The following is a 23,874-nucleotide window of genomic DNA, read 5'->3' on the forward strand; positions in this document are numbered from 1 at the left end:
CTACGACGAAGTGAGCGACAAAATTTATCTTAATTTTAATACATGTCTGGCTCTCTTTCAGACATCTTGGATTTACGTACATGTTTTGAGAAGATTACTGTTAGTGAAGAGGAGGTGCAGGCTTGGATGCAAGCAGAGAATTCTGTTCCTGTCACACTCTCAAGATGATGACGAAATAATCGGACGTGTACTGGGAAAGAAGGGAGATAATGAGGAGGACTAGGAGCGAGATGAAGAGCAAAAAAGGTATGAGGAAGGAAGCTAACGAAGATTTTTTTTTATTTGGTGTGTGGGATTATGGCAAAGCCTCGAGGGCTATCTGCCTAAGGGGAGGGATGCCTTCGTGGAGGACTAAGGGAAACTGGCTCGTATACACGTTACACATGGGGAAAACCACGAAAACGCCCATGCAGCCAGCCCGTTCGGGGGATTCGAACCTCGGACCGAACTACCAGTGTTCAGCGACTTTACCGCTTGGCCGCTGGTGGGCCAGCTAACGAAGAATAGCAGACTTTCGTAAGAAATGTTCGACTACGGCCACACGTGACATTATGAAACTTCATTGTATATACGTTACTGCTAAAGGGTAATATGCTACTAGGCAGTCGCTAATCTGATGTTATTTATTTATTTTTCGAAATCTAAAATCATTAATCAATTAAAAAAACTATAATACAAAGAATAAAACGGTTTGACACTTTACATTACATAGTAACTGGATTTTGCGACATGCACACCTATCTGTGGTTCATTTAGATTTGCAGTAGCCTTTTCCGAAACCCTGCTCGATCAACAATTTAAAAGGTATATGTGGAGACTATTTTAAGCGCACAGAAACGTTGTTGTTCCAGCAAAGATCTTATTTTCACTTATAGGAGTGCCTAGCAGGTAATATGCAGATTATTCTAGGTAATTTGCTTACGTAATCTGAGAAACGAAACAACGGATCATCCTAGTTAATCTGCAGAACAACTGATTTCCGCTTTTTAGTGGTAACATATAACACTAATTTTTAAAACTATGGCGACAGCCGAATAAACAAGCAAACATTCGGAGGTATACGCCATCATACTAACAAATTCGTAGTTTGTATGTGATAATAAATACTGCAATTTTAAAACGTTGTTTAATTTTGCTTTTCTAAAATGTAAAATTATGTTATGTGTTTTAGTTTTAAATAATCTAAGATTTTCGATATTTTTTATTTAATTGTTGTTGTTTTCGAGTTCATATTCCATGGAAGAATGGTTGCCAGAGCCTCAAAAGAGGTTGGACTTCTACTTACCATCCCCAATTTGGAGGGGAGCTTCCCTGAGAGGTCCGAGGTCTCAAACTCCTCTTCCCCTACCACCAAACTCTCAAGAGGGCTTTCCGCTCGCTAATATTTAGAGTGCCCCTATTTACTTATTAAATGTTGATATAAAATTTTGGACTATAATTTTTTTTTTCAATTACCCTCAACAGTTTTTATTTGTATTCACAACTTTGACCGAAGCAGCTAACTGAGAACATAACTTGAAGAAAATTAATCACGCATAAATAAAATATTTCGCAAAATTAATTAAAAAGAATGATCCGTAATAAAATTATTATCATTAAAAATATTTAAAGCAAGTAAAATTTTTATTATATTAAAGCACTAACACTTCCAACTTTCAAGAAAGATCGTTAATATTTAAGGGTTTATTACTGCTAGTCGGTTTAACCTTTTAATGCATACTGATAACAAGCTTAACAAATACCTGATTTCTGAAGTGGAAACTGCCTTTTGGGGGGAGAGAGTGATATACACTCGCTAATTTACCAAAAGGAGATTTTCGAAGACTCGATGCGCCAGCGATCAAACGGTAAAAACTAAAGCAAGTCGCTAAACAATAGGAATTCGACCTAGGTTCGACTCCAGGGTAACGAGCTGACTGCATGGGCGTTTTCGAGGTTTTCTCCATGTGTAGCGCGATACGTGCCAGTTTCCTTCAGAAAGTCTTCCACGAAGGCATTCCCCCTTATAGAGACAACTCTCGCGTGTTTTGCTATAATTAAATAACACAAACCGAAAAGTCAATATTTTTCCTGCCTTTTAAATATGCTAAAAGTTCAAAACCTTTTCAAAGAAAATAATACATCTAGCTGTTTTAATGGGGAAAAAAAATGCGCACAAGATAATTAATTTAAGGCAGTAAAGTGAAATATCTTAAAAGCATTATTTCAGAAAGCGTCCGTAACTGCAATTTTACTTGGCTGTGCAACAAATGCCCTCAAAAAAGAAATAACGAATTTAATTGCTTTCAGCTAATTTAGTCTTTTAATATGAAAATAAATCAAGATAAGAAAGAAAAGTACACTTACATATATACGTATAAAAATACACTTATATAAACTAGGAAAAAATTTCAAAATCAAGCGAAGGGTTCTTTGGGGAAGACAGGGTATAAACACGGATTTTCCACTTAAATTTACTACTGTTCAGAAAAAAAAAAAAAAAAAAAAAAAAACACAATATATATATTTTTTTTTTTTTTTTTTTTTTTTTAAGGTTTCTTTCCCTAAAGAAAGGAAACAGAAGAATTGCACAGCAGAAACTTCAAACAATTTTAGATCAACTTAAAAGTGCTAAACTTAAAGTAAATTTGATCTGAATATATTAGCACTTTTTGGCTGAATGTAGGATTTATTTTTGTCAAACTTAGGAGGCTATTCTAGCTAAAACTTGGGGGGGGGGGGTGGATAGTAAGCAAAAATGCAGCATACGCAAGCTTAACAGCTGGTAAGGTCACTGAATATTTTTTCTCTTTGCTGCAAAGTTCTGAAATTATTTGTAGAAACTACTGGTTTTCCAACATTTTTGCTGTTATGCATTTCGTGCAAAATAAAATAGTGAGCCAGCTTATTTTACTGTGAATTGACAAAGGCTACTGCAGCCAGTAAGCAGCGTGAAAATAACTTTCATGCGCTGCATTCTAAACTACGCAAAGAACACGGTGGCAGAATGAACACCGCGCTCGAAAGCAATTTAAGAAACTCTAGAGGAGGTTTTTTTTTTTTTTTTTTTGGGGGGGGGGGGACAGGTCTCAAAGGCACTTTTAGCGTCTGTGAACTAAAGTCAAATGTGCGGATGAATTGTCGTGATAAAGATGCAGCGGAAATCTTTCAAGCAATTGAAAACATAGAGGTAGGAAATTCTTACCTCCACGATTGAAAAGCGGGGGAAAGAATTTTAAGGGGACGTAAAATACCTTGTTGTATACTAATTACGAGGAAAACCGGATGTTGAAGGAATTTTACATGGCAAACATTCCTCTTGATATCTATCACCCCCCCTACTTATAAGGCAGGTGGAAGGAGTGGTACTCGGGTCATGTATTGTTTAGAGGCGAAAATAGAGCCCCAATGAATTTCGGAATGATGATTTCGGTCAGCAGGTGCAAGAGTTTCGGAGCCTGAAAATTGACAGGTGGATGAAATCAGTAAGGCCTGCTGAGTTTATGTGGAAAGTAGTAATTCCTAAGAAAAGAATCAGAGCCTGATATTGAAATGTGAAATGCTATGATCCGTTTACCTTTAAGCGATTAAAACTTCTTATTAAATATTTCATCTGCCGCTAATCATGACTAAATAAACGAATTTTTCCGTTGATTTAGTCTACACAAAGATTTTATTAGTATTCCCCCAGACCTTTACGAACTATTCGATATTAGCAGTAATTCGTCAGAAAGAGTATAATTATTAATTCGAATTTTGGCTTCGAGACGGCTTTGCTGTGACAACTATACGTCACCAAACGATTCTTTTGCATTAGGTTGAACAATCTGGGTAACTTTCAAAGCTATTTATTTTATTTTTATTGATGAATTCTAAAAATACTTAGAGGATTCCAAATAAACTTTTGTCACATCAGCGGACTGAGAACAGTTGTAAAAGAAATGTTTCAAAAATTTTGCACGAGTAAATACGAATGACAAGTCATATGTCTATAATTTTAGTTAAGAAATGTAAAACATAATGTAGCTTTTGGGTTACGACAACTTTGGCCATGTGAAAATACACGAAATTCAAATTTTTGAACAGACATTCTATAAAGAATGTACTAATCAGAAAGCTGTTTTTTATCGAGCTAAAGACTGATTAGGAAAAAAATTGCGGTTCTTTCACCTCCGGCCTGATGAGCAAAATCAAAATTCATCATTTATATCATTCGCATCTGATGAAAAGAGTAACAGAAACTATCACTTTAATAGTCGTAAAATTGCTTTATTTCTTTAGGTTTAAAAAAAAATAAATAATTAAGCATTTCTACTAAGTTTAGCATCCCCACAAAGGAAATCAGAAATAAGATATTTTTGTATTCATTTTTTCTAAATAAAAAAAAGTGCCTTTTAGAAATCTGCGTTCGAAATCTTAACATGTGTTAATGGTTGTGTTGATTCACATATTAAACTGCAACCATGGCTTCCCTAATAGTCCTTCCAACAGTATTTAGTCGGGCGATCACTTCCGAACTACCTGAGCAATAAAAGGTTGATACAATTATCACGAACATACATTGATTATTTTGTACAGTAATATAGGACATCAACAGAATTCGATATTTTTGAAGTTCGGTGATTGCTAAAGTGGCGATTATTCCAATATAAAAAGGATACAAAAATTTAAAACACTGCACACATACGAAGTCGAAATATGCTGCACGAATATTCTAACTGTCAAAATGAAACAGGAAGAGGGACAATACCCGAAGAAAGGGGGGGGGAAGACTTTTAATTTATCTGTATTCCCACAGAGTAATACCCATAATAATTTCTGTGTCTTCCACTTATCGTGCATTTAGGAAATAATGATTAAGGAAATACAGACGGAGATTTATCTCTTAATTTCTTAATCTAGTCCAACAGCATAACCGACGCTTGAAATAATGACCCCTCGCGTCTTAAAGAAAAAACGGACGTTATAACGAGTGGTATCTGTAATGGAAATAGATTTAATATAGTCTCGCCAGGCGGAGATATTCATGGGGGTAGAAATCTTCCTTCCTCCGAGCAACGGTTGACGTAAAATTGTCGAATGTCTTTCATAAAACACATTACATTTACTGCATTAGAGTATACATTGTAATTTAATGCAACATAACACAAGCAAATAAAAAGCATTCAGCAACGTTTTGGAAGTTTTCTGAAATGCACTGCGTAATGGATGTACCGGCTGAAAACGATACGCACTTCAAATTCAATTTAAGTGACTGATGTAACATAATTTTCAGGACGACACCGTTAAACTGCGTTCACACTGGTCCGTTGGGGCAAAAAAACGCTGTTCACACCAGCGGCCGTGCGGTAACGTCGCTGAACACTGGTAGTTCGGTCCGAGGTTCGAATCCCGCGAACGGGCTGGCTGCATGGGTGTTTTCGTGGTTTTCCCCGTGTGTAACGTGTATACGAGCCAGTTTCCCTTAGAAAGTCCTCCACGAAGGCATCCCTCCCCTTAGGCAGATAGCCCTAGTGTGCTTTGCCGTAATTAAATACACCACACCACACCAGCGCGGCAACTTTCGCTTTAAAAGTTGTCATATGCTCGCACTAGATGGCACTTCATATCGGAAACTTTGAGGGGGAAACGGGAAATTTTTGTGTGGTATTTTGACTTTTTACGATTATATTTTTTAATTAAAATGTATTTAATTTCTGATCGATTAAAACTTATTTTACTTCTTGCTTTGTGTAAGAGAAGCAGAATGCAGTGGTTTATATTAATATGTGAGAGATGACTGCAGCAAAGAGATGCAAATAATTTAATTGAAGAAATGCGCTTGAACGAAACGAAATTTCTTTTAATTACTTTCGCAAGACAAATCATCAATTCGATGAATTTCTAGCACTCATTGAATTATTTAGTCAAAAGCAAAACAATAATTTTTGTCAGAATATCACAGAAAAGAATCGGCTGGACGATAGGAATAGGATATCCCTGAAAAGGATCGACTGGACGATAGGAATAGGATATCCCTGAAAAGGATCGTTGCACATATCAAACGCTGTATATAACTTATTTAATTTATTTATGAATTTTGTTTAATGATAATTAAAAAATCCTAATAGCATGATTCCATTTTGGAGAGTAAATTTTTCATGGGGTAAAATACCATAAATGTTTTTGCATGATGTATGAACTTCCCTTAAATGTTGCCTTAAATAAACTTCCCTTAATTGCTTTAAATAATGTAATAAAAAGTATATTTTGTTTAAATATATGTAGGATTTACAGCATTACTAAATTAAATATTACACTTAAAAAAGCAGTTATTTTTAAGATAATAAACAACAGAAATTTTTTAAAACATATTTTAGCTTCTGCCTTATGTACATATTTTTTACCTTAAATGTAACAGTAATTACTTCAGTTAGTCATTCGTATATTAATGAACAGCCACTAGCCAAAGGTTTATTTTATAAGGTCACTTTTCTCTAAAATTCATTGAAGTAACTGCATTTTATACAATACTTCTTTTCCTGCGTTAAAAATTTAATTCCATAATGCTCATGCAAAAATTCTTTATATTAATGAAAAATTATCATGAAGATTAAACCTGTCGAAAAGTGGAATTGCATGTTAAGACAAATAAACATGAAGCCATTAAAATGCATAGTAGTATTCCATAAAATCAGCTACATCCTAGCGATCTTCTTTTCTGTATAAATAACAGTTTTCTTAATTTTTTTAAACAAATGGTTTACTCGTCACCACTCGTTTCAAATTCAGAACTCACTAATTTTTTTTTAATTAGATAAAACAGCAACTTTATACTAATACCAGTATCGCTTTTGCTAGTCTCGTGTTAGTCGAATTTCCAAAGGAAGGATAATGCACACAATGCCGAGCGAAAATTAGGTTATATGAATAATGAATGATGAATGATATGAAAAATAATAAATGCAAGCTTCTTGTGTCCACCCCCCCCCACACAAAAGTCGCGGTAGATTAAAAAAAAGTGTATTCGTACCATCATCAAAAGTAAGAAAAAGCAAGGCCCGAACCCGCAATACAAGCCCTTAGTAAAAGCTAAACTTTCTTTTACTAAGCATGTTACTTCTGCGCTAAGGTATCTTGCGGGTAAGCGTGGTTTTCACACTTCACCTTAACGAAACTGAAGAAGCATTTGGGCTACTCTGAAACTAGCGATAATATTTTCTGTAAATATTTTTTTAAAAATACCAATTCCTTTACAAAATCACTCTGGTGACGCTTGAATCCAAAATCTTTAACTCAAGAAGCCAACATTTGTGAACGCAGCTTAAGCTGCGTTCACACCAACAGTGAGCTTCAAAATGTCACGTGTTCTAATCGTCACATCGTCAAACAAAGGTGCCGCGTTATAAGAGAACTACCGTCCTCATGCAGATCAGCCAATGTTCTCCAAGGCAGAAATGTTTCTAAAGATGTTCCGGCACCTATAAGATGATTAGCTTTAAATTGGAAAAACTGTTCATGCAAATAGGATTTTCGTTTGCCTCATTAAAGGGTGATAATATTTTCATGATGGTTTCTAAGCTAAAAACTGATCTTCATAAAGATGTAAACACTTTGTACTGAGGCAGCCTCTCGAAGCTTTCTGAACTGGTTAATCCTAGGAAAACAGCATCAGGGTGTTGACATCCTTACGCAGACGTTTAGTTCTAAGCTATCAAACTTGACGACGTCTAGTTCATCAAGTGCGGCAAGATAAAAAAAGCGCACTTCTGAACCATAGGTTCCCATTCAATTTAAGAGGTCCCTTGCCTTCAGTTTTTATTTGAAAATATATGTTCAGTACTGAAATAAGTATGACACTGATCACAGAATGTTCTAGATCTCACAGAACATCTTTACGGACGCATCAAGCTGTCGCCTATTAAGAGTCAATACGTGGAACTCTTGGTATATTTTCTCATTTAATATCTTGTTGATATAAGGCAGCTTATTGTATCTGACATAAAGTCGGAACTCGCATGCTCTGACCAGCGTTCATAGTTTTTCCAGCATCTTGTTCCTAGTTAGCCTACTACGTTGTTTGATAACATAATAATCCCAACACTCAAAAAATACTTTAAAAGGAAAGAGAACGACAAATACAGTAAAACCGTTCTAAGGAAATACGCCTCTATCCTCATCTTCAGGGCAAAATGAAAGAAACCATTAAAGTTTAGCAAATCAGTATTTCTGCCCGAAAAAGAAAAGTACCACCTTTCATCATAAATGCAAGGAGATCGGAATAAAATGCCGATCACGTCAGAAATGTCGACTTTCCTAATACTGACTGACTCCTTCGAAGTAAGCGTATTTTAGTTGCATTCCGCCCCAAAGGTACAGAAATACAAGATCAAGCCTTGCAATATTCACGTGCGGTGGGAGAAAGCGAAATTCATATTTTAGCTATCGCTACACTTTCTGGAATAAGATATTAAAAAAGAGGATTCGAGTAAAAAGCTTCTCGGTGTTGGGATGAAGGCTAGATGAAACTGGATGCAAAAACTCTCCATTCCAGGGGCATAATGAGGATGGGTGGATGGTAAAAAGTCTCTCCCTCTTTCATTCTCACATTCTGCGTCGGACTGGAGCAGCAAAAAAGAAGGAAGAAAATCTTCCGCCATTGTGACAGGAATGACGTAAACCTCCTTCGGTATTATCTTTCGAATTGTAAATTTTCTGATTTTTCGTCCTTTTCCTGCGATCCAACTGTCGAATGAACTGCGATTCTGGAAATAAGTTCTTTTGCTTCACTTGTTCCAGGTGGTGGGTGCATTGTCAAAATCAGCATAAAAACTACCTTTGCTGTCGCTGCCACGCTCAGGGAGGAATGGATACACCAATTCGAGCTACAGAAAGGAGAGCTAGTAATTTATGACGGCAAAACATGCGAGGATTTACCTCCTCAGGACTGCCTAATAAATAATAATAATAATAATAATAATAATAATAATAAAACAGTTGAATCATTTACTAGACAACTTTGTAGAAGCAACCAGCACGTAGAATCCATTCAGACGCTGAAAAACAGCTAATAGCATCACATTAATTGAAGTCGTGGCCATAATTTCTGAAATAAGATATATATATACTACATATATATTCGAGTATTTGGTCGAAGTAAATAAAAAGATTCCTGTAAAAATAAAAATACTACACTGCACAAAAGTCAGAGCAGCCAAACAATGGCGAATCATTTCTAATCGCACCTATTTTGCATAAGAAGAGCATTAGAACTAATAAACCTCGCATAAATGAAAAAAAATTAATGTAGCAATTCTTAATAAGGACTGTTACAAAAATAATGTTTATTATTTTCTCAAGATTTTTGAAGAAATATATTTCTAAATAATAATTTCACAAAAATGAATCCTATAAACAATTAATAACATAATATTGGATAAATAATAAATTAAAGTGTTTCTACCGTTCATAATAATGATACAACTACGCAACATTATTTGTAAAATTTAAAAATACAGTCAGATGTTTATTCTTTCCGAAATTTTCCCCGTCCTTCGCCTTTTGGGCCTAGGAACAGAAATATTTCTAGCCACTGTTGGATGTAGTGGAAACTCTTACACCAAAGCTAGCAACACATCTATAGAACAGAAGTTTATTTTGAGACATTAGCAATTACAAATGTATATAAAAAGAATTCCTTTGACAGTGGGAAGGAAAGTCATTTAAATAATCAGTAAACGAGATGAATGGCATGGAATAAAGACACATTGAAAGGGTTGGTTTATTTTGATACGCACTTGAGGGTTATCTGCCTAAAGAGAGGGATGCCTTCGTGGAGGACTTTTTAAGAAAAATTGGCTCGTATACGCGTTACACATTGAGAAAACCACGAAAAGGCTCATATAACCAGCCCGATGCCGGGATTCGAGCTCCGGACTAAACGGTACCAGTATTCAGCGACTTTACAGTTAGGCCATGACGTGTGAAAGACAGCGGTTCAAAGAAACCGATTTAATCATACTTAACTCTTTATGGTGAATGCCTACCCATCTCAAAATGAATAAAAACACTGCTAAATGGTGTTTTAATTTGGATGAGATCCCAGACTGATAGGATGGCCGGATTAACGGCATGGAACCTTTCGTGATATGCTATTATATAATATAAAAATGTGACCTATTTTTCTTCTGTAGCAGTGACAGCTCTGGAATGCATATATCTAGCACCTCCTACAACTGTAGCCCGCGTATATCAATGAGATATGCCTCAAATGCTCAGAAGTAGCTAGACATAGGGAAAAAAATTGGTAAGTTGGCAAAATTTTGTTGGAAGAGGTACGCTAGTTAATTTCTAGGATTCAGACAGGAGCGGAAAATTCACAAAAGCATCTCCTCATGGTATGTAGGCCTTTGGTACTTTTTAAAATTTTTAAGTTTCAGTTTTTTTTTTTTTTTTTTTTTTTTTTTTTTTTTCAGGCAGTTTTAAAGAATTTTCGTCCACTGTTCCAGACAGTTACCTCACAGCAAAATGTATTGAAAAACTATTCAAGGGCACATTTTGTGGGACAAAATTAATGTAATTGTTCCCTTCTCCCCTTTTTACAACTTCGGGAAGATCGCACACTTTTGTTTTAATAAAAGGGCATAAACATAATATCATACAGCAGAAATATTTTATGGACTTTTGTTTGCTTAAGGAAAAGAGTATTTCTATATGTGCTTAGTATTTCCTATACGCGCAACAGAATTTTTTGCAATTAAAAATCAAAATGATTTAATAACTTCCAGGTTTTATTTTATTTTTATTTATGTGTGAGCTAAAATTACTAAATTTTGAGTCTATGTATAATAAACGCCATCAAGAAATACTAACTGTAGTATAAAATTTCCTTTTTTTTTTTACTAATACTCAACTAATTTTGTAGCTCACGAGTTAACAATAATTGATTGTTATAGTCAGGACAGCGTAACTCACACTGAAGTTAACAGAGTTTTGCATACCATACCATACCATTTAACAATTTAATCATATGTAAGCAAAACTACGGCAACCGACCACTGACGAAGATCTTCGTCAGTTCACGACTTAATAATATTTGTATATGCCTAGAATTGCAACAGCTGATACTAAAAAACGTGCTATAAATATTTGTGTCTTAGATGGTTTAATAAAATTTATGTTTAAGCAAAATTCCAGTAACTGATACTAAACTGAACAATGAAATTTCTTTTCTTAATATTTTAACAATACCTGCACATAAGCAGGACTGCAGTAACTGACACTGATTCATGACCACGACAGGGAAACTGGTCACACCTTACTTCTTACCCTTTCATGAAAGTAAATGACGTCATACGAGGGAAGTGAAACAAAATTAGTTCTCAAACCTTTCCCTCCCCTCTCCTACACCTCTGAAAAGTATTACAAATGGATGACGTAGGGCGAAAAAATATTTCAAGCTCTATGAGAGGATCGCAACAGAATAACATCCGGTTTGGAAGTCAAAAACTTGCTGCTCTGACACTGAATAACTCTGGGAACAATGAAGATAAAATTACCGAGGCGGCTTCATAAATGACCGATTAAGAGGTGTTTAATATTCTGAACAGGTTTACAAGATCGCGTATCTTTCCACTCGATTGCGGCGAACTTGGGTGAAAGTTCTTCTCCCCTCCCAACACAACCCTTTGAGGTGACGAATGGATCAGTGCTTAGACCTCTATTCCGCAAAGTCAAAAGAATAGAGACAGTTTTGCAAACTGCTTATCGCAACTTTTCATACAATACCTGATAGAAGAACAAACAGCGTTTCAATACAAGAAAGCTTTCGTCTAAATTTAGCGCGAGATCTTCACTATACACGAATGGCTTATTTTTATCTTCGTTCGAACAGCGAAGTGTTTCACCTTCCGATTAATAAATAAATCGCAGAATATAAAAGCAACTGAATTTCAAACTTTTAAGGACATCTTACATTTATGTCTATTACCAGCCGCGTTAAACAAAATAGGATTAATCGAGCATATAATAGAATATTATAACTACATAATTAATATCTTGTAATCTGACCAATTATTAGCCAAGATTTCTTTTTATATTTCTAGTTGACAGCTTAAAAAAGAGGTGGTATCTTTCCTACATAAATTAAGAAGTTGGGACAGACATATCCTAATCTAATTAATTTTCTATACAGTTCGATCATAAGTGTCATCACCATCATAACCGAAAAACACGCAATCGCTGTTCGGAAAAGTTTATTTGCGTAATAGGCTAGTTAGTAGATGAAGTACGATTTATGAGAAAAATGTAAAATCCATTGAGTAACCAAATTACACCTCATGCTAGTTTTTTTAGCTAAGTCCTTGGACAGAGTGCCAACGAAAGTTGCGTTAGGTGGTCAAACAGTAAACTCACTAAAATTAATTTACTCTGGTACGAGGAAATAATGGTGGATAGGAATGTCCCTAGGATTTATTTAAGTAGGAAAGCTATTATAATACACATTTAATAGAAGCTATTTTGTTGCGCGCTATTCTGCAACTAATCGTCGGGTATTGCTTTAGTTTGTAAGCATAAATTCTACGATTAGTTCTTGTTCGCTTGATTTTAAATTTTGTGAACTATTGATGAGTTAAAACTTCGTAGCGACAGAGATAATAACTTTTCAGAGCATACAAAACAAGCAGAGATGCCAGTAAACTTGATAAGCTTATCAATAGGATCATCAATATAATTACAAGGCATTACCACTACAGTTTTAGACAAACACCTAGCAGAGTCACTTATCAGAATTTTGCTGTTTTGGTTTAACGTGTAAAGTGCCGATGTTTATATGCGATTATAATCTTCTCTAATAGACAAACACCAAGCAGAGCCACTTATCAGAATTTTGCTGTTTTGGTTTAACCTGTAAAGTGCCGATGTTTATATGCGATTATAATCTTCTCTAATAAGCGCATAGGTCTACAAACAAGCCACAACTTCCACAGACGCATGGTAACAGAGAAGTACCCTAAAGCCAGAGCTGGATTTACCACTAAGCAAAATAAGGAAAGGGGTAGCGCAAAAAAGTCATTAGGAACTCAACAAAAGGGAGCATCACAAAAAATTTCCAATACTGGTTTTATCACAGAATAATGCAGCTAAACCAAGACAGAGAATGAGTAAAATGCACATATGCTTAGTCTTAATTCGGCCTTGCTTAAAGCTGATGCACATCGAGAGGTTTGAAGTACTAACCAAAGGAAATTTCAAATTACCAGGAGATATTGCAGGCTTCTTATAACAGAAATATTTTGTTTTGAATACTTGACAAGAGCTTCTTGTATGTTCCTAAGATTTTAGAAATTCTGCCAAAATTTTTAAAACTTTGGCAGAATTTTCTTTGGGAATAATTTGAAGTCCGGAAATTTTTAAAACTTAAGTTGGCACGTAATCAGCCAAAAGACTCGGCAGATAAGATGCTAGAAATATGTAATTCCAGTCATGATACTGCCCTCTAGAAAGTTAATGGTAGTTTTTGTTCAAGGTTCTACCAAATGAACCAAATGTGGTAAAACATGCTCTCATAATATTTTAAACGTCTTCCCTTTATTTTAAGTGGTAGAGAATGTCTTCCCTGTATAAATGTCTTCCTTTATGTATTATTAAGTAGAGAATGTGTTCTCTTTGTGCGTATAAATAATTCGTTAAATTCATGCATCGGTCATGTTTCCTTATTTTTTTAGCCGTGTCTCTACTATTTTTTTCCTAAAACTTTACGACGATGACTACTATGTCGACGGACGCCTCAGAAGAGTTTCGGCCATAGGGAAAAAAAAAAGTTTAAACACAAGAACTGAACATCAGAATATAAGGTGTTAAAATCCATTGCACTAGGAGCAAAATACTTTTCAATTTACGTGAATAGAAGGTGATAATTTTAATTATTCCAAACACAAATCTGCGTTCCCAAACATTCTTTGTTCTCAGCAGACAAACAACGACCTAAAAAATAAATTGCATATGATACTTATCTCATTAATGTTTCATTCGTTAGACATCCAGCAAAAATACTTCCCCCTCCCCAAGATATGGTATAACGAAGCCCTATACAAGTCATTATACAACTACTATACAAGTCATTAAATGCAGACAAAGCATGCGTTCACGCATGGATGCCGACGTATTTGCATTTTTAAACTCAGAGCTCTGAACTTACAGATCTGCAGTTATTAATCTAAATTTTAAAAGGAAGTTGGGATATTAATACTTTTTAGAAAGGAGACATATAAATATATACTGCAGTGCTTCCCTTTTGACAGCACAATGGAAATTTTACAAATTGCTTTTGCGCAGTAAATCCTTTGCATATTGAGATATACGTATAACAATGGAGAAGATATATATTCCTAAATTTGGGCATTCATGTCAAATGATTCAGAAAAAAGAATCTCAAGTCAGTACTTAGTATGTACAAATAATTAACTTTCAAATTAACTAACAGTAATAAATTAACTTTCAAATTAACTATTTTTTTCTTCTTTCTTTTTCCAGCAATTCTAAGGTTAATCATAGTCACTCACTATTTAATTTCCTTTAATTATTACGCAGTTTTGCTAATTTTACCAATATAAACTTTAGAGAAAATTATCTTATCGGACACTGGTATTATAAATGTGAAACTTTTTGGTACGATGTTTTGCCGTAAATGAAAATCTATACAAAGTAACTCACAGTATTCATTGCATATTTCATGCATTAATGGGGGGGGGGGAAATCGGTACTAAAACGGTTTTAAATGTAAAATATTATTAATATATAATTCTAAGTTTGAAGTTTTTATTACGGATACAACTTTTTTTAATGCAATGCATTAATAATGGCCAGAAAGAAGTCCCGAGTTTATAATAAACTCATCACAGACATTTGATTTCGAACAGAAATTTTACAGGTTTTTCTAGGGGGTGGGCTGCTGGCTATTGGCGAATACGAATGTAAATGTATTTTACAAAGAAATTTCATGATCACTTGAGAAATTTCCGAAAATAATCGCTACGATTTAAAATGTTTTACCATCATTACAAATTCGTTTAAATCATATACAAAGGCAGAATTAACAAACAACAAACATATCCAAACAGTCTTACTAGATTAACAAGCAATTTTAAACAGATTACTCGCATTGAAATGAATTAATGTAGTTATATTAAAGCCCAGTTTTCAAATTATCCAGTCACAATTTTCAAAAATAATGAAACAGCCGAAATTTTCATATAACTTTCAAACCACAACAACAACAAACACACAAACAAACAAACAAACAAAAAAAAAAAAAAAAAAAAAGAGAGAGAGACAGGGAGAAGACCAAGATGAAGAAAAGTAAGCATTTAGGTGAAACTTCGTTTCAAAGTAACGCTGTCAAATCCTGCCTTAGTCTACAATTAAAAAATTCATGGAGGAACAAACGAAAGTTAAAGCTTTCCAAATGTCATAAAAAATTGCATACTTTGGATTTTCAGTTAATTCTTTAAATTTCAGTTAATTCTTAATTTAAGAAAAATAAATAAATAAATAAAAGGACAGAAAGAAAAGAAAAAGGGAGCTGAAATAATTGGAAAAAAACTAACACTGTGAAGAGGTACAATAATATCATAATACAAATACTCATGCTCAAGCATTTATTTTATTATTTTGTATCTTCACATTCCAAAACATTATGCTTTATATACATTAAAAAATTCACGTTATTACACTATCACATAATAATTCACATAAAAATAATAAAACTCAAACGCTGATAGCATCAAAACGACTTACTTAAGAACACTGATCCTTTTGCAATATCTGCTCTAACTTACCCTTTATTAAGTCATTCCCTGTGACATCTTAACTAATATAAGAGCAAAAAACTTACCTCTTGTTGCAGTCCGTAAATACAACAAGCCCAGATTGGATGGTTGCTTATAATATCAATTTTCGTCTAACCACATATAAACCATAACTTTAAAAAAGATAATTTCTACATGCTCATTCTTTCCCCCCTCCTATTTTTTAGCATTTACAATGGTAATGGTAAACTTGCTTGTAATGTCACAAAATATAAACTCAAAATTAATACAATAAATTTTTCAGTATATATATATTATGTAACTACTCGACCTTCTAATGCTATCCTAAAGTATTTACATTTAACTCTGCATGCAACAGCTACTTACTAGTGAAATTCATCATCAGCCTAGCATTCAAGGTAGTAACAGTCGAGCTCGAAATTAAACGCAGTGCTTCGATTTATGAAAATATTAGCAATAATAATGAAAAAAATCTTTTTCGATTCAAAATGCACTATAAAATCACGTTCTGAAAGCTTATTTATTACACTTCATCAAAGTGAAATCAAATCATTAAATAATGTTAAAAAATGAAAACAAAAGTGCACATATATTCATCAGGAACGATTTTTTTTTCTTTTTTTCTTTTCGTATTTCATATTCTGTATATTGAATAAATGAAGAAAACATTTCAAAAAATGATTTTCGAAACAAAAAGAAATGACCAGCAAAGATTAGTGTAATATACAGTATATAACAAAAAGGTATAAATGTAATTAAAGCAATTGCCATGAAAATAATATTGGAATGAGCAAGAGAAAAAATGTTATCATTTCATACAACTATTCAATTTTCATTAATATTGCACCAACAAATACAAGTCACGTACTTTTTCCGTAATTGCATTCATGAAAATTTATCCATCTCTCCAAAGGAGACTTACCTAAAAGGAAAAAAAAAAAAAGAAAGGTCCATTTAATTTTTGAAGATGATAAATTTAATACAAAACATAATATGTATGAAATGGAGAAATGAACTGCATCAAAAGTTCTTAGTTTATTGCTTTATGCTAATCTTTCCATCAAGGACTGATTTATAGCAAAAGACTCACTCACTGGTTCAAGCTAAACCTTTTATAAAAACAATTTACATTTGCTATTAACCTCTTTTATTGGAGGTATTTTAAATCTAACAACCTAGTTCAGAAATACGCACCCCTCCCCCTTTTTTTACACACGTCTTCATGAGTAACGAGATTTATCATATTGAGTCAGCTATTATTTTAAATACTTGTAGCACCTATTAGTGTTTGAATAACTTATAGTAACATCATTGGACTAATGATACTTGAGCAGACATCATCATTATCAATACAATTTCTGAAGCACAGGGTGTGTCAAAAAAGTTTGCCAGCGAGGTTTTAAATCACGGAAAATAAGACTAGTTATTATCTTCTTTGTCGTATTAATCCTTGTATGAAAGGTAAACGACCCAGTCAGTATGTCTAATATCCACACCATTATAACAGAATTTAGTTCATGACAGATTTTTTTTCAGTCCTTTTGGTATTTTCATGTACCTTAGACGCGTAAAATATTTCACATTCTAACCGGTTTAAATAAAGTCTTCACTTACGTTACAAAACCGTGACAAATGCTGGTAAAAATTTGTGAAAAAAATGGTCCTTAAATTATAAATTTTCAAAATGGAGAATATCGTCTTAATAATGGCAAGCAAAAAGAAATAAATTGATGTGGAGAAATGAATTGTTTGAAATATCAGCGCAATCAGCAAATAAATACCATTGTAATGGTATCTTAGCTTTGTTCAGTGTCATATAGCACGAAAGAGTGTCAACATGCATCCAAAAAAGAGGGGAAAATACGCAAAATTTTACAAAAGAGAAATAGAAAACAATACTCATAAATTTTATTACTATTTTAATTAAATCCTGTTTCAAACACAATAATTTTTCAAAAAATTCCGAAGACTTCTTTGTGTGGTGGACGTATGTTAAACCATCGAAACTAGTCCTGTGAAAATTTGGAAAACATAACGCTGACTTTTGTTGTTTGACTTCTGAATTAGTATTTATTCGGCGTGTTATTGTGTCTTAAAAGCATGTTTGTTGTAAAAATAAACCTTTGTAAATACTTATCTAGTAATTCGTTTCAACAATCCGTAGAATAGAGGATATTCTTTTGAAAATTAAAAGTTGCATTTCAAAAGTGAGATAAAGAATTAAAAGGCAGGGCGTTAAATCCGTAGAAGATAGTTTAAACTATTTCCGTGAGCAAATTACTCAAATCAAAGCAAGTTATCAAAATGATCCATTAAATAAAACTCTAAACATAGTTATATACGTTTGCAATTACGTATTCTTGTTTAATACATAAAACTGAAAACCGAAATTTCCATTGCATGTAAAATGTAGTATTGAAATATATGTAATTTAGAAATAAAATAAATATTACGTTTCTCATACCCCATGGCCCACCAGCGGCCGAGAGGTAAAATCGCCGAACACTGGTTATTCGGTCCGAAGTTTGAATCTCGCGAACGGGCTGGCTGCATGAGCGTTTTCATATTTTTCTCCATGTGTAACGTATATACGAGCCAGTTTCCCTTAGAAAGTCCTCCAAGAAGACATCTTTTCCCTTAGGTACATAGCCCTCGAGGCTTTGCCGTATTTAACCAAACAATCCGAAACCATTCACATACCCCCCAAAATTTAGAAATTTCATATAAACGAAAAGATAATTCGTTCGATGCAAAACGTAAATTCTGAAAATCAATGTCTTCTTTAAAATTATCTTTTTATAAGCTTTTATTTAGTTCACTGTTAGTTGATTTGACAAGTAATGTGAGTTCAACTTTTGAACACAGATTACTTATCGATGACAATACAGTGTGCTGAGACGATTTTTTTTTCTTTTTTTCAAAATTCGATTTTGATTTTTTCCTTTTTTTTAATTCCAAAACAAAAAATATCAAAGCTTTAATTTTTATCCAAACCTTGATGTTTCTAGAAAATCATTTCATAACTGTTATTCTTAAAAACTAATACTCGAGGAAAGTTTTCAAAGCTTAAATTTTAAAGTTACATTATAATTACTGGTTAGTCAATGTTAGATAAGTGCCATAACTAAAAAATACACGTAAGGCTTTCCTTGCTTCGTTTATTTACTAAATCTAATATATCCTGACCCTGGTTTAACATTTTCCTTTCTTTACAAACAAGAAATAAAACAAGGCGGCATAAATATATAATACTATCACTTATTCTGCGCAAGTATGATACATTTCGCGTGTTAGTAAAATCCTATTTCTGAATATTTAACTAGATTATACAGGGTGTATCAGTACAGCGGGGACAAACTTTCGGGAGAGATAGAGTACACCTAGAGGATGGAAAATCACATAGGAATGCATGGTCGGAAACGCTTTCCTGGCGCGGTAGTGACGACAAAAAAGTCAAGACAGAAGGACGCGAACGAGATGAGAAAACATGTTTATGATTCGGAGCACAAGAAAAAAAGCCACATCAAGAGACAACGATCATCATCAAAGAAGGTGTTCCAAATTACGACCCGAACCGTGATGCAGGAGCCGTGCGTCATGCATCTTCCATCTGTGACGTAGATCTTCCATGCGCCAGAGAAGTGAGACCTGCATCACGGTCCGGGGTCGTAATTTCGAACATCTTCATTGACGAACATTGTTTGTTTTTTGTTCTTATTTGTAGGTTTCTGCTATACTAAACATAATAAAATATTTTTTGTCTCACTGTTTGTGTCCTTCCTTTTTTGAGTTTTGTGTCCTCACTACCGCCCAGGAAAGATTTTCCGACCATGCATTGCCATGTGGTTTCCCATTGTCTAGGTGTACTCTATCTCTCCTGAAAGTTTGTCTCCGCTGTACTGATACACCCTGTATGTAGCATCGCAGTTAACCGAGATACACATTATGAAAGGAAGACCAGAAAGTACAATGCACTATTCCTGACATAAATACATAAAAGGCTTTTTGATTTACTGTCTCGAGTGACAGACTTACATATTAGCTTGTATAATAAATGACGTTTCCCAAAAATAAAAGTCAACTAGTATTTTTTCTTTCACTCTCTTTTTTAAATAGACAAAGTATTAAATTCGCTAAAGTAGGAAAAAAGTCTTAAAACTGACCATACAAAACTAGTGAGCATTTTTTAATATAAGTTTATCCAATTTTTTAATTATTCTGAGTAGCATTAATCATACATTTACCTCGTATAATCGGCCTTCTGTTTTAGAAAGCATGGTTGAAATGTGTGAATTCAACTTGCGATTCTCTAATTCGTAAGAAGCGTACTTCCTTTACAAGTACACTATCCACGGAACAGTTTTGCGCCACATTCAAGAAATCAGTCATCACACAATAAATAGGAGAGCAAAATTCAAGAACAAAACTTTGATGTTATTTTGAAAAAGAATTGTTAAACTGTCAAAGGTACTTGAGTGAAAATGCAGCTTTTAAGAAGACGCTGCCCCCCTTTTTTTTTGACAAGTAGTCATTTAAGTGCTTTTCGAGATATGTTTCTAAACCTTCAATTCTAAAGTAAATACTTGAGTGATGTCGAGATATATGCTTAAAAAACCGTCACTATGTCTGCAAATACGAGCGAAAGCAATTTTATTCACAGCCAAATTAGTTTTCCATATGTTGCAATATTTTCTTTCGCTTTGAAACAAAAATCACCTACCCTTGAAGCCTGAGTACTTTTTCCTTCTTTTACGCAAGAGGTGCAGTATGAATTGTAATGCAAATGATGTTCGACACACGTGGACGAAATAATGAAGTAAGTGCACGTTCGATTGCTGAATATTTTAATCACGCGCATTAAAAGTCAAAACGTACCCCTTGTGGTGAGGAACAGTGTAACGGAAAAGAAAATAACAAGCTTTTCTTCTTGACGTGACACTTATGCAACGATTAAGTCTTTAGCAAATATTGGCTAGTTATTTTAGAACTAATATAATGCCATATTCAACTGCTGCTTGCATTTTCTTTCTTTATCATTTTCATGTCCATGGGTGCAAACATATACATACAAGCGAAATCAAGTCCCGGAAACAAAGGTTTGTTTCGCAGAAATCCTTGAGAGAACTGCAAGTATTGACATTTCATCCATTACAAAATCCAATATAAAGGAGAAAAAAGATACTAGACTAAAAGAAAAACACCTAATTGCAGGAATAAACTCAGCCAACAAGATAATTGATATAAGAAAATTTTGTTAGAACTTTCAAAGTTTCTTGGACACTGAATGACCTTATTCCGCTAATAGAATTCTTGAATTATAGTTGTTTTAGCTATTACTTCAATTGTTGTAAAACGCAGCCATTTGCGATTTCGTCGAAGTCCATTTAGTACGAGAAAAATTTAAGTTCAAAGCCAGTGAATGATGTCTTGGTATAAGAAAAGACCGGAAATCAGATGGGACCCAATGGACTTCAAGAAGCGGTCGAGATTTAATCAGGGACTTAGTTCCTCTACTGGGAAATCATCTGTTTTTCCACCTCTTTCGAAAAGCATTACGGGCAATTATTTTCTCCAAGCTTGCAAACCGTTAATCTCAAAATCCTCGTAAACATTTATTAAAAATCTCTTTATAGTAGGATTTTTTGAGAAGGAGACCACTACGTAATTGCGCCAAAAACCTCAAGGGAAAGCTCATCAAGTAAAGTTCATGCGGTGGAGACAGCTGCCTTCCTCAAACTCCATTAGCAGGATGAAACCTTCTTCAGCCATTCTCCTTAGTTTGGAAGCCTTGATTTCACTAATTTGAATGACAAGAATAAAAAACATAAGATGGGCAACTCTGAACTACAATGAAGACTTGCTGGCATTACCATTCACTCTCTTTAAAAATGTGCTGTGAATGGACTTTAGAAGGCATTCAGTGAGATCAAAATTGTCACTGCTACTAAAGCTCTACCGAGAATTATTTAGTCTTCCAACCACCACGTGAAGCTACCATTTCACCTACATTCTTTATTTTCATTAAAAGTTTATGATTAAAGGAATCCCCCCCCCAAAAAAAAACTGCATAATAAGCCAGCCAGTGCCAACGCTGACGAAACATCAAAGTCGAACAAAAAGATTCTAATGTAGGTATGAAGGCATTAATCCTGATTTTTTAGAGTTTTAGAATTAAAGAATGTCTAATTTTAAGACATAGAACAATGTGAAAATTTTAAATAAGTAACAGACGAAATGACAGCGTCATTCAAATGCAAAGCAAGGAAAGAGGGCAATGCAAAGCAAGGAAAATGAACGTTTATATCATAAAAAGAATTCGTCGAAACGTTTTCTTTTTTCTTTTTTTCCTTTGTATGTATTGTCTTATCTTTATGTGCTTTCAGATACATTGTGTAAAAGATATTTGGTAATTGTAAAATTACTATAATAAGTTAAAGAAATATCAAAACTGCTAAAATTTTTGGCGACCCTCCGCTGCAGTCCCACAGTTAAGAAACCCTGCTTTAAGAAATAATTTAATAAGTTGTAACAAATAAGTATAATTTTTTTTAAAGATCGGATAATTTATTAAGTCGTAATAAATACCGTAAAACTTAAAGATAACTGTGAGTTTTACGAAACTCTAAATACTCAAAACTAGCACCCAGAGTACTTTATATTCAATAAGCCCGATTACTAACCAGCACCTCCCAATAGCGCATCTTCGAATAGTGCAACCGTCATTGCTTAAGATAAGATAATAAGCTGCATAATCCCTGAACTGTCGAAAGATTACGTTTCGCTTCCTCGGGATTAAAATCTTAAAGCAAAGATCTGCCGACGCTCCTCCATCAGCTTCCAGATTCTCTGAATGAGATGTACCAGATTCTTAGCGAAATTATGAATATATTAAAGAAAAGTATTTGTGGCTGGACTAAAAGCGTATTAGACAATCACCTGCCTAAGAACATTCCGCTAGCAGGTTTTAGTACAGATCTTTCAAATTCTAAAAGATTTCGAGAAGCTAGAAAATGCATTTCGAAACAACAAAATAATAAAGCAGAATTTTCTTAGCAATGCCAGAATATAACTACAGGATTATTAAATTTTGGAAGAACCACATTATTTGATAGATTTTATAGTTTATTTTCATGCATAAGGCAAGATTTTTTTTATCAAGTTTGGTGATAGATTTATATAGAAGTTCAAAACGATAACAAACTTGAATAATTAAAAATATTAATTACCGCAATTAATTGAAAAAAATATTATTTTTATGTTGCTTTAATATAAGTTAATCTAATGTCTCAATATCAGTATTCAACTCGAAATTCTATAGCAGTTCTAGAAAGTCTATCGCTGTTATAGACAGGTTAATAGGTAAGTTTACGCGTTAATAGCATAGTACTTCACCTGACCATTATCAAACGCGTCATCCAACTCACAGATAACGTCATTTACAGTTCCGTTCATAGCCTTTCTGATGCGATAATTTTTGAACGATCTGACGATCATTCCTGGCCTGTTTTCGAATGGATAGAGACTTGAGCCCGACCTTCAGTATATATATATATATATATATCTTGTTTTCGCACTAAATGAATTTAAGATCATACAATACAACATTATATATACATATACATATATATATATATATATATATATATATTGGATTTAAGTTCATACAACATTATATATATATATATATATATATAGAGAGAGAGAGAGAGAGAGAGAGAGAGAGTTGGATTTATAAGGTGATTTTAAATTTGGCTTATATATAGGCTTTTAATTTTAACTGAACAACTGCGGCAAAGTCTTACCTCTCCGCAAAGGTCCACCAAATCTCTGAAACAAAAAAGCCCTTAAACCAAGTTCCGGCAATTTAATTTTTAATTACTCGAGAATTATGACTCGTCCTTCAATTCCATTACAACAAATTCCTCGAAGAAAAGTATTCAGCATACAGAAAAAAAAAAAAAAAAAAAAGTGTTGTTATACATAAAATTTATTTTAGGTCCGTTTTAAAAATTCAGTTAATACAAGATTATGTTGCTTCTGGACGGTCACATGTCCATCTTCAGGAATGCACGTCCATCACTGGTGA

The 23,874-nt window shown here is 33.8% G+C and overlaps 1 protein-coding gene across 6 annotated transcripts in view; it reads right to left on the reverse strand.

The window, feature by feature from the left end:
• Positions 1-23,874, reverse strand: part of LOC118186067 (plexin-A2-like) — a 1,141,010-nt gene that overhangs the window by 446,295 nt on the left and 670,841 nt on the right. Inside the window, exon 2 of one of the 6 annotated variants that reach the window (XM_085809151.1) lies at positions 16,657-16,710. The exons of the other annotated variants lie outside the window; for them this stretch is intronic. The gene's annotated coding sequence lies outside the window, so the exon portion shown is untranslated. The remainder of the gene's footprint in view (positions 1-16,656; positions 16,711-23,874) is intronic. 6 annotated transcript variants of the gene reach the window in all.

The sequence above is a fragment of the Stegodyphus dumicola genome, chromosome X2 (genome assembly GCF_044657685.1).
Source record: "Stegodyphus dumicola isolate Sdum_Otavi_A_Nest chromosome X2, ASM4465768v1".
NCBI lineage: Eukaryota > Metazoa > Arthropoda > Arachnida > Araneae > Eresidae > Stegodyphus > Stegodyphus dumicola.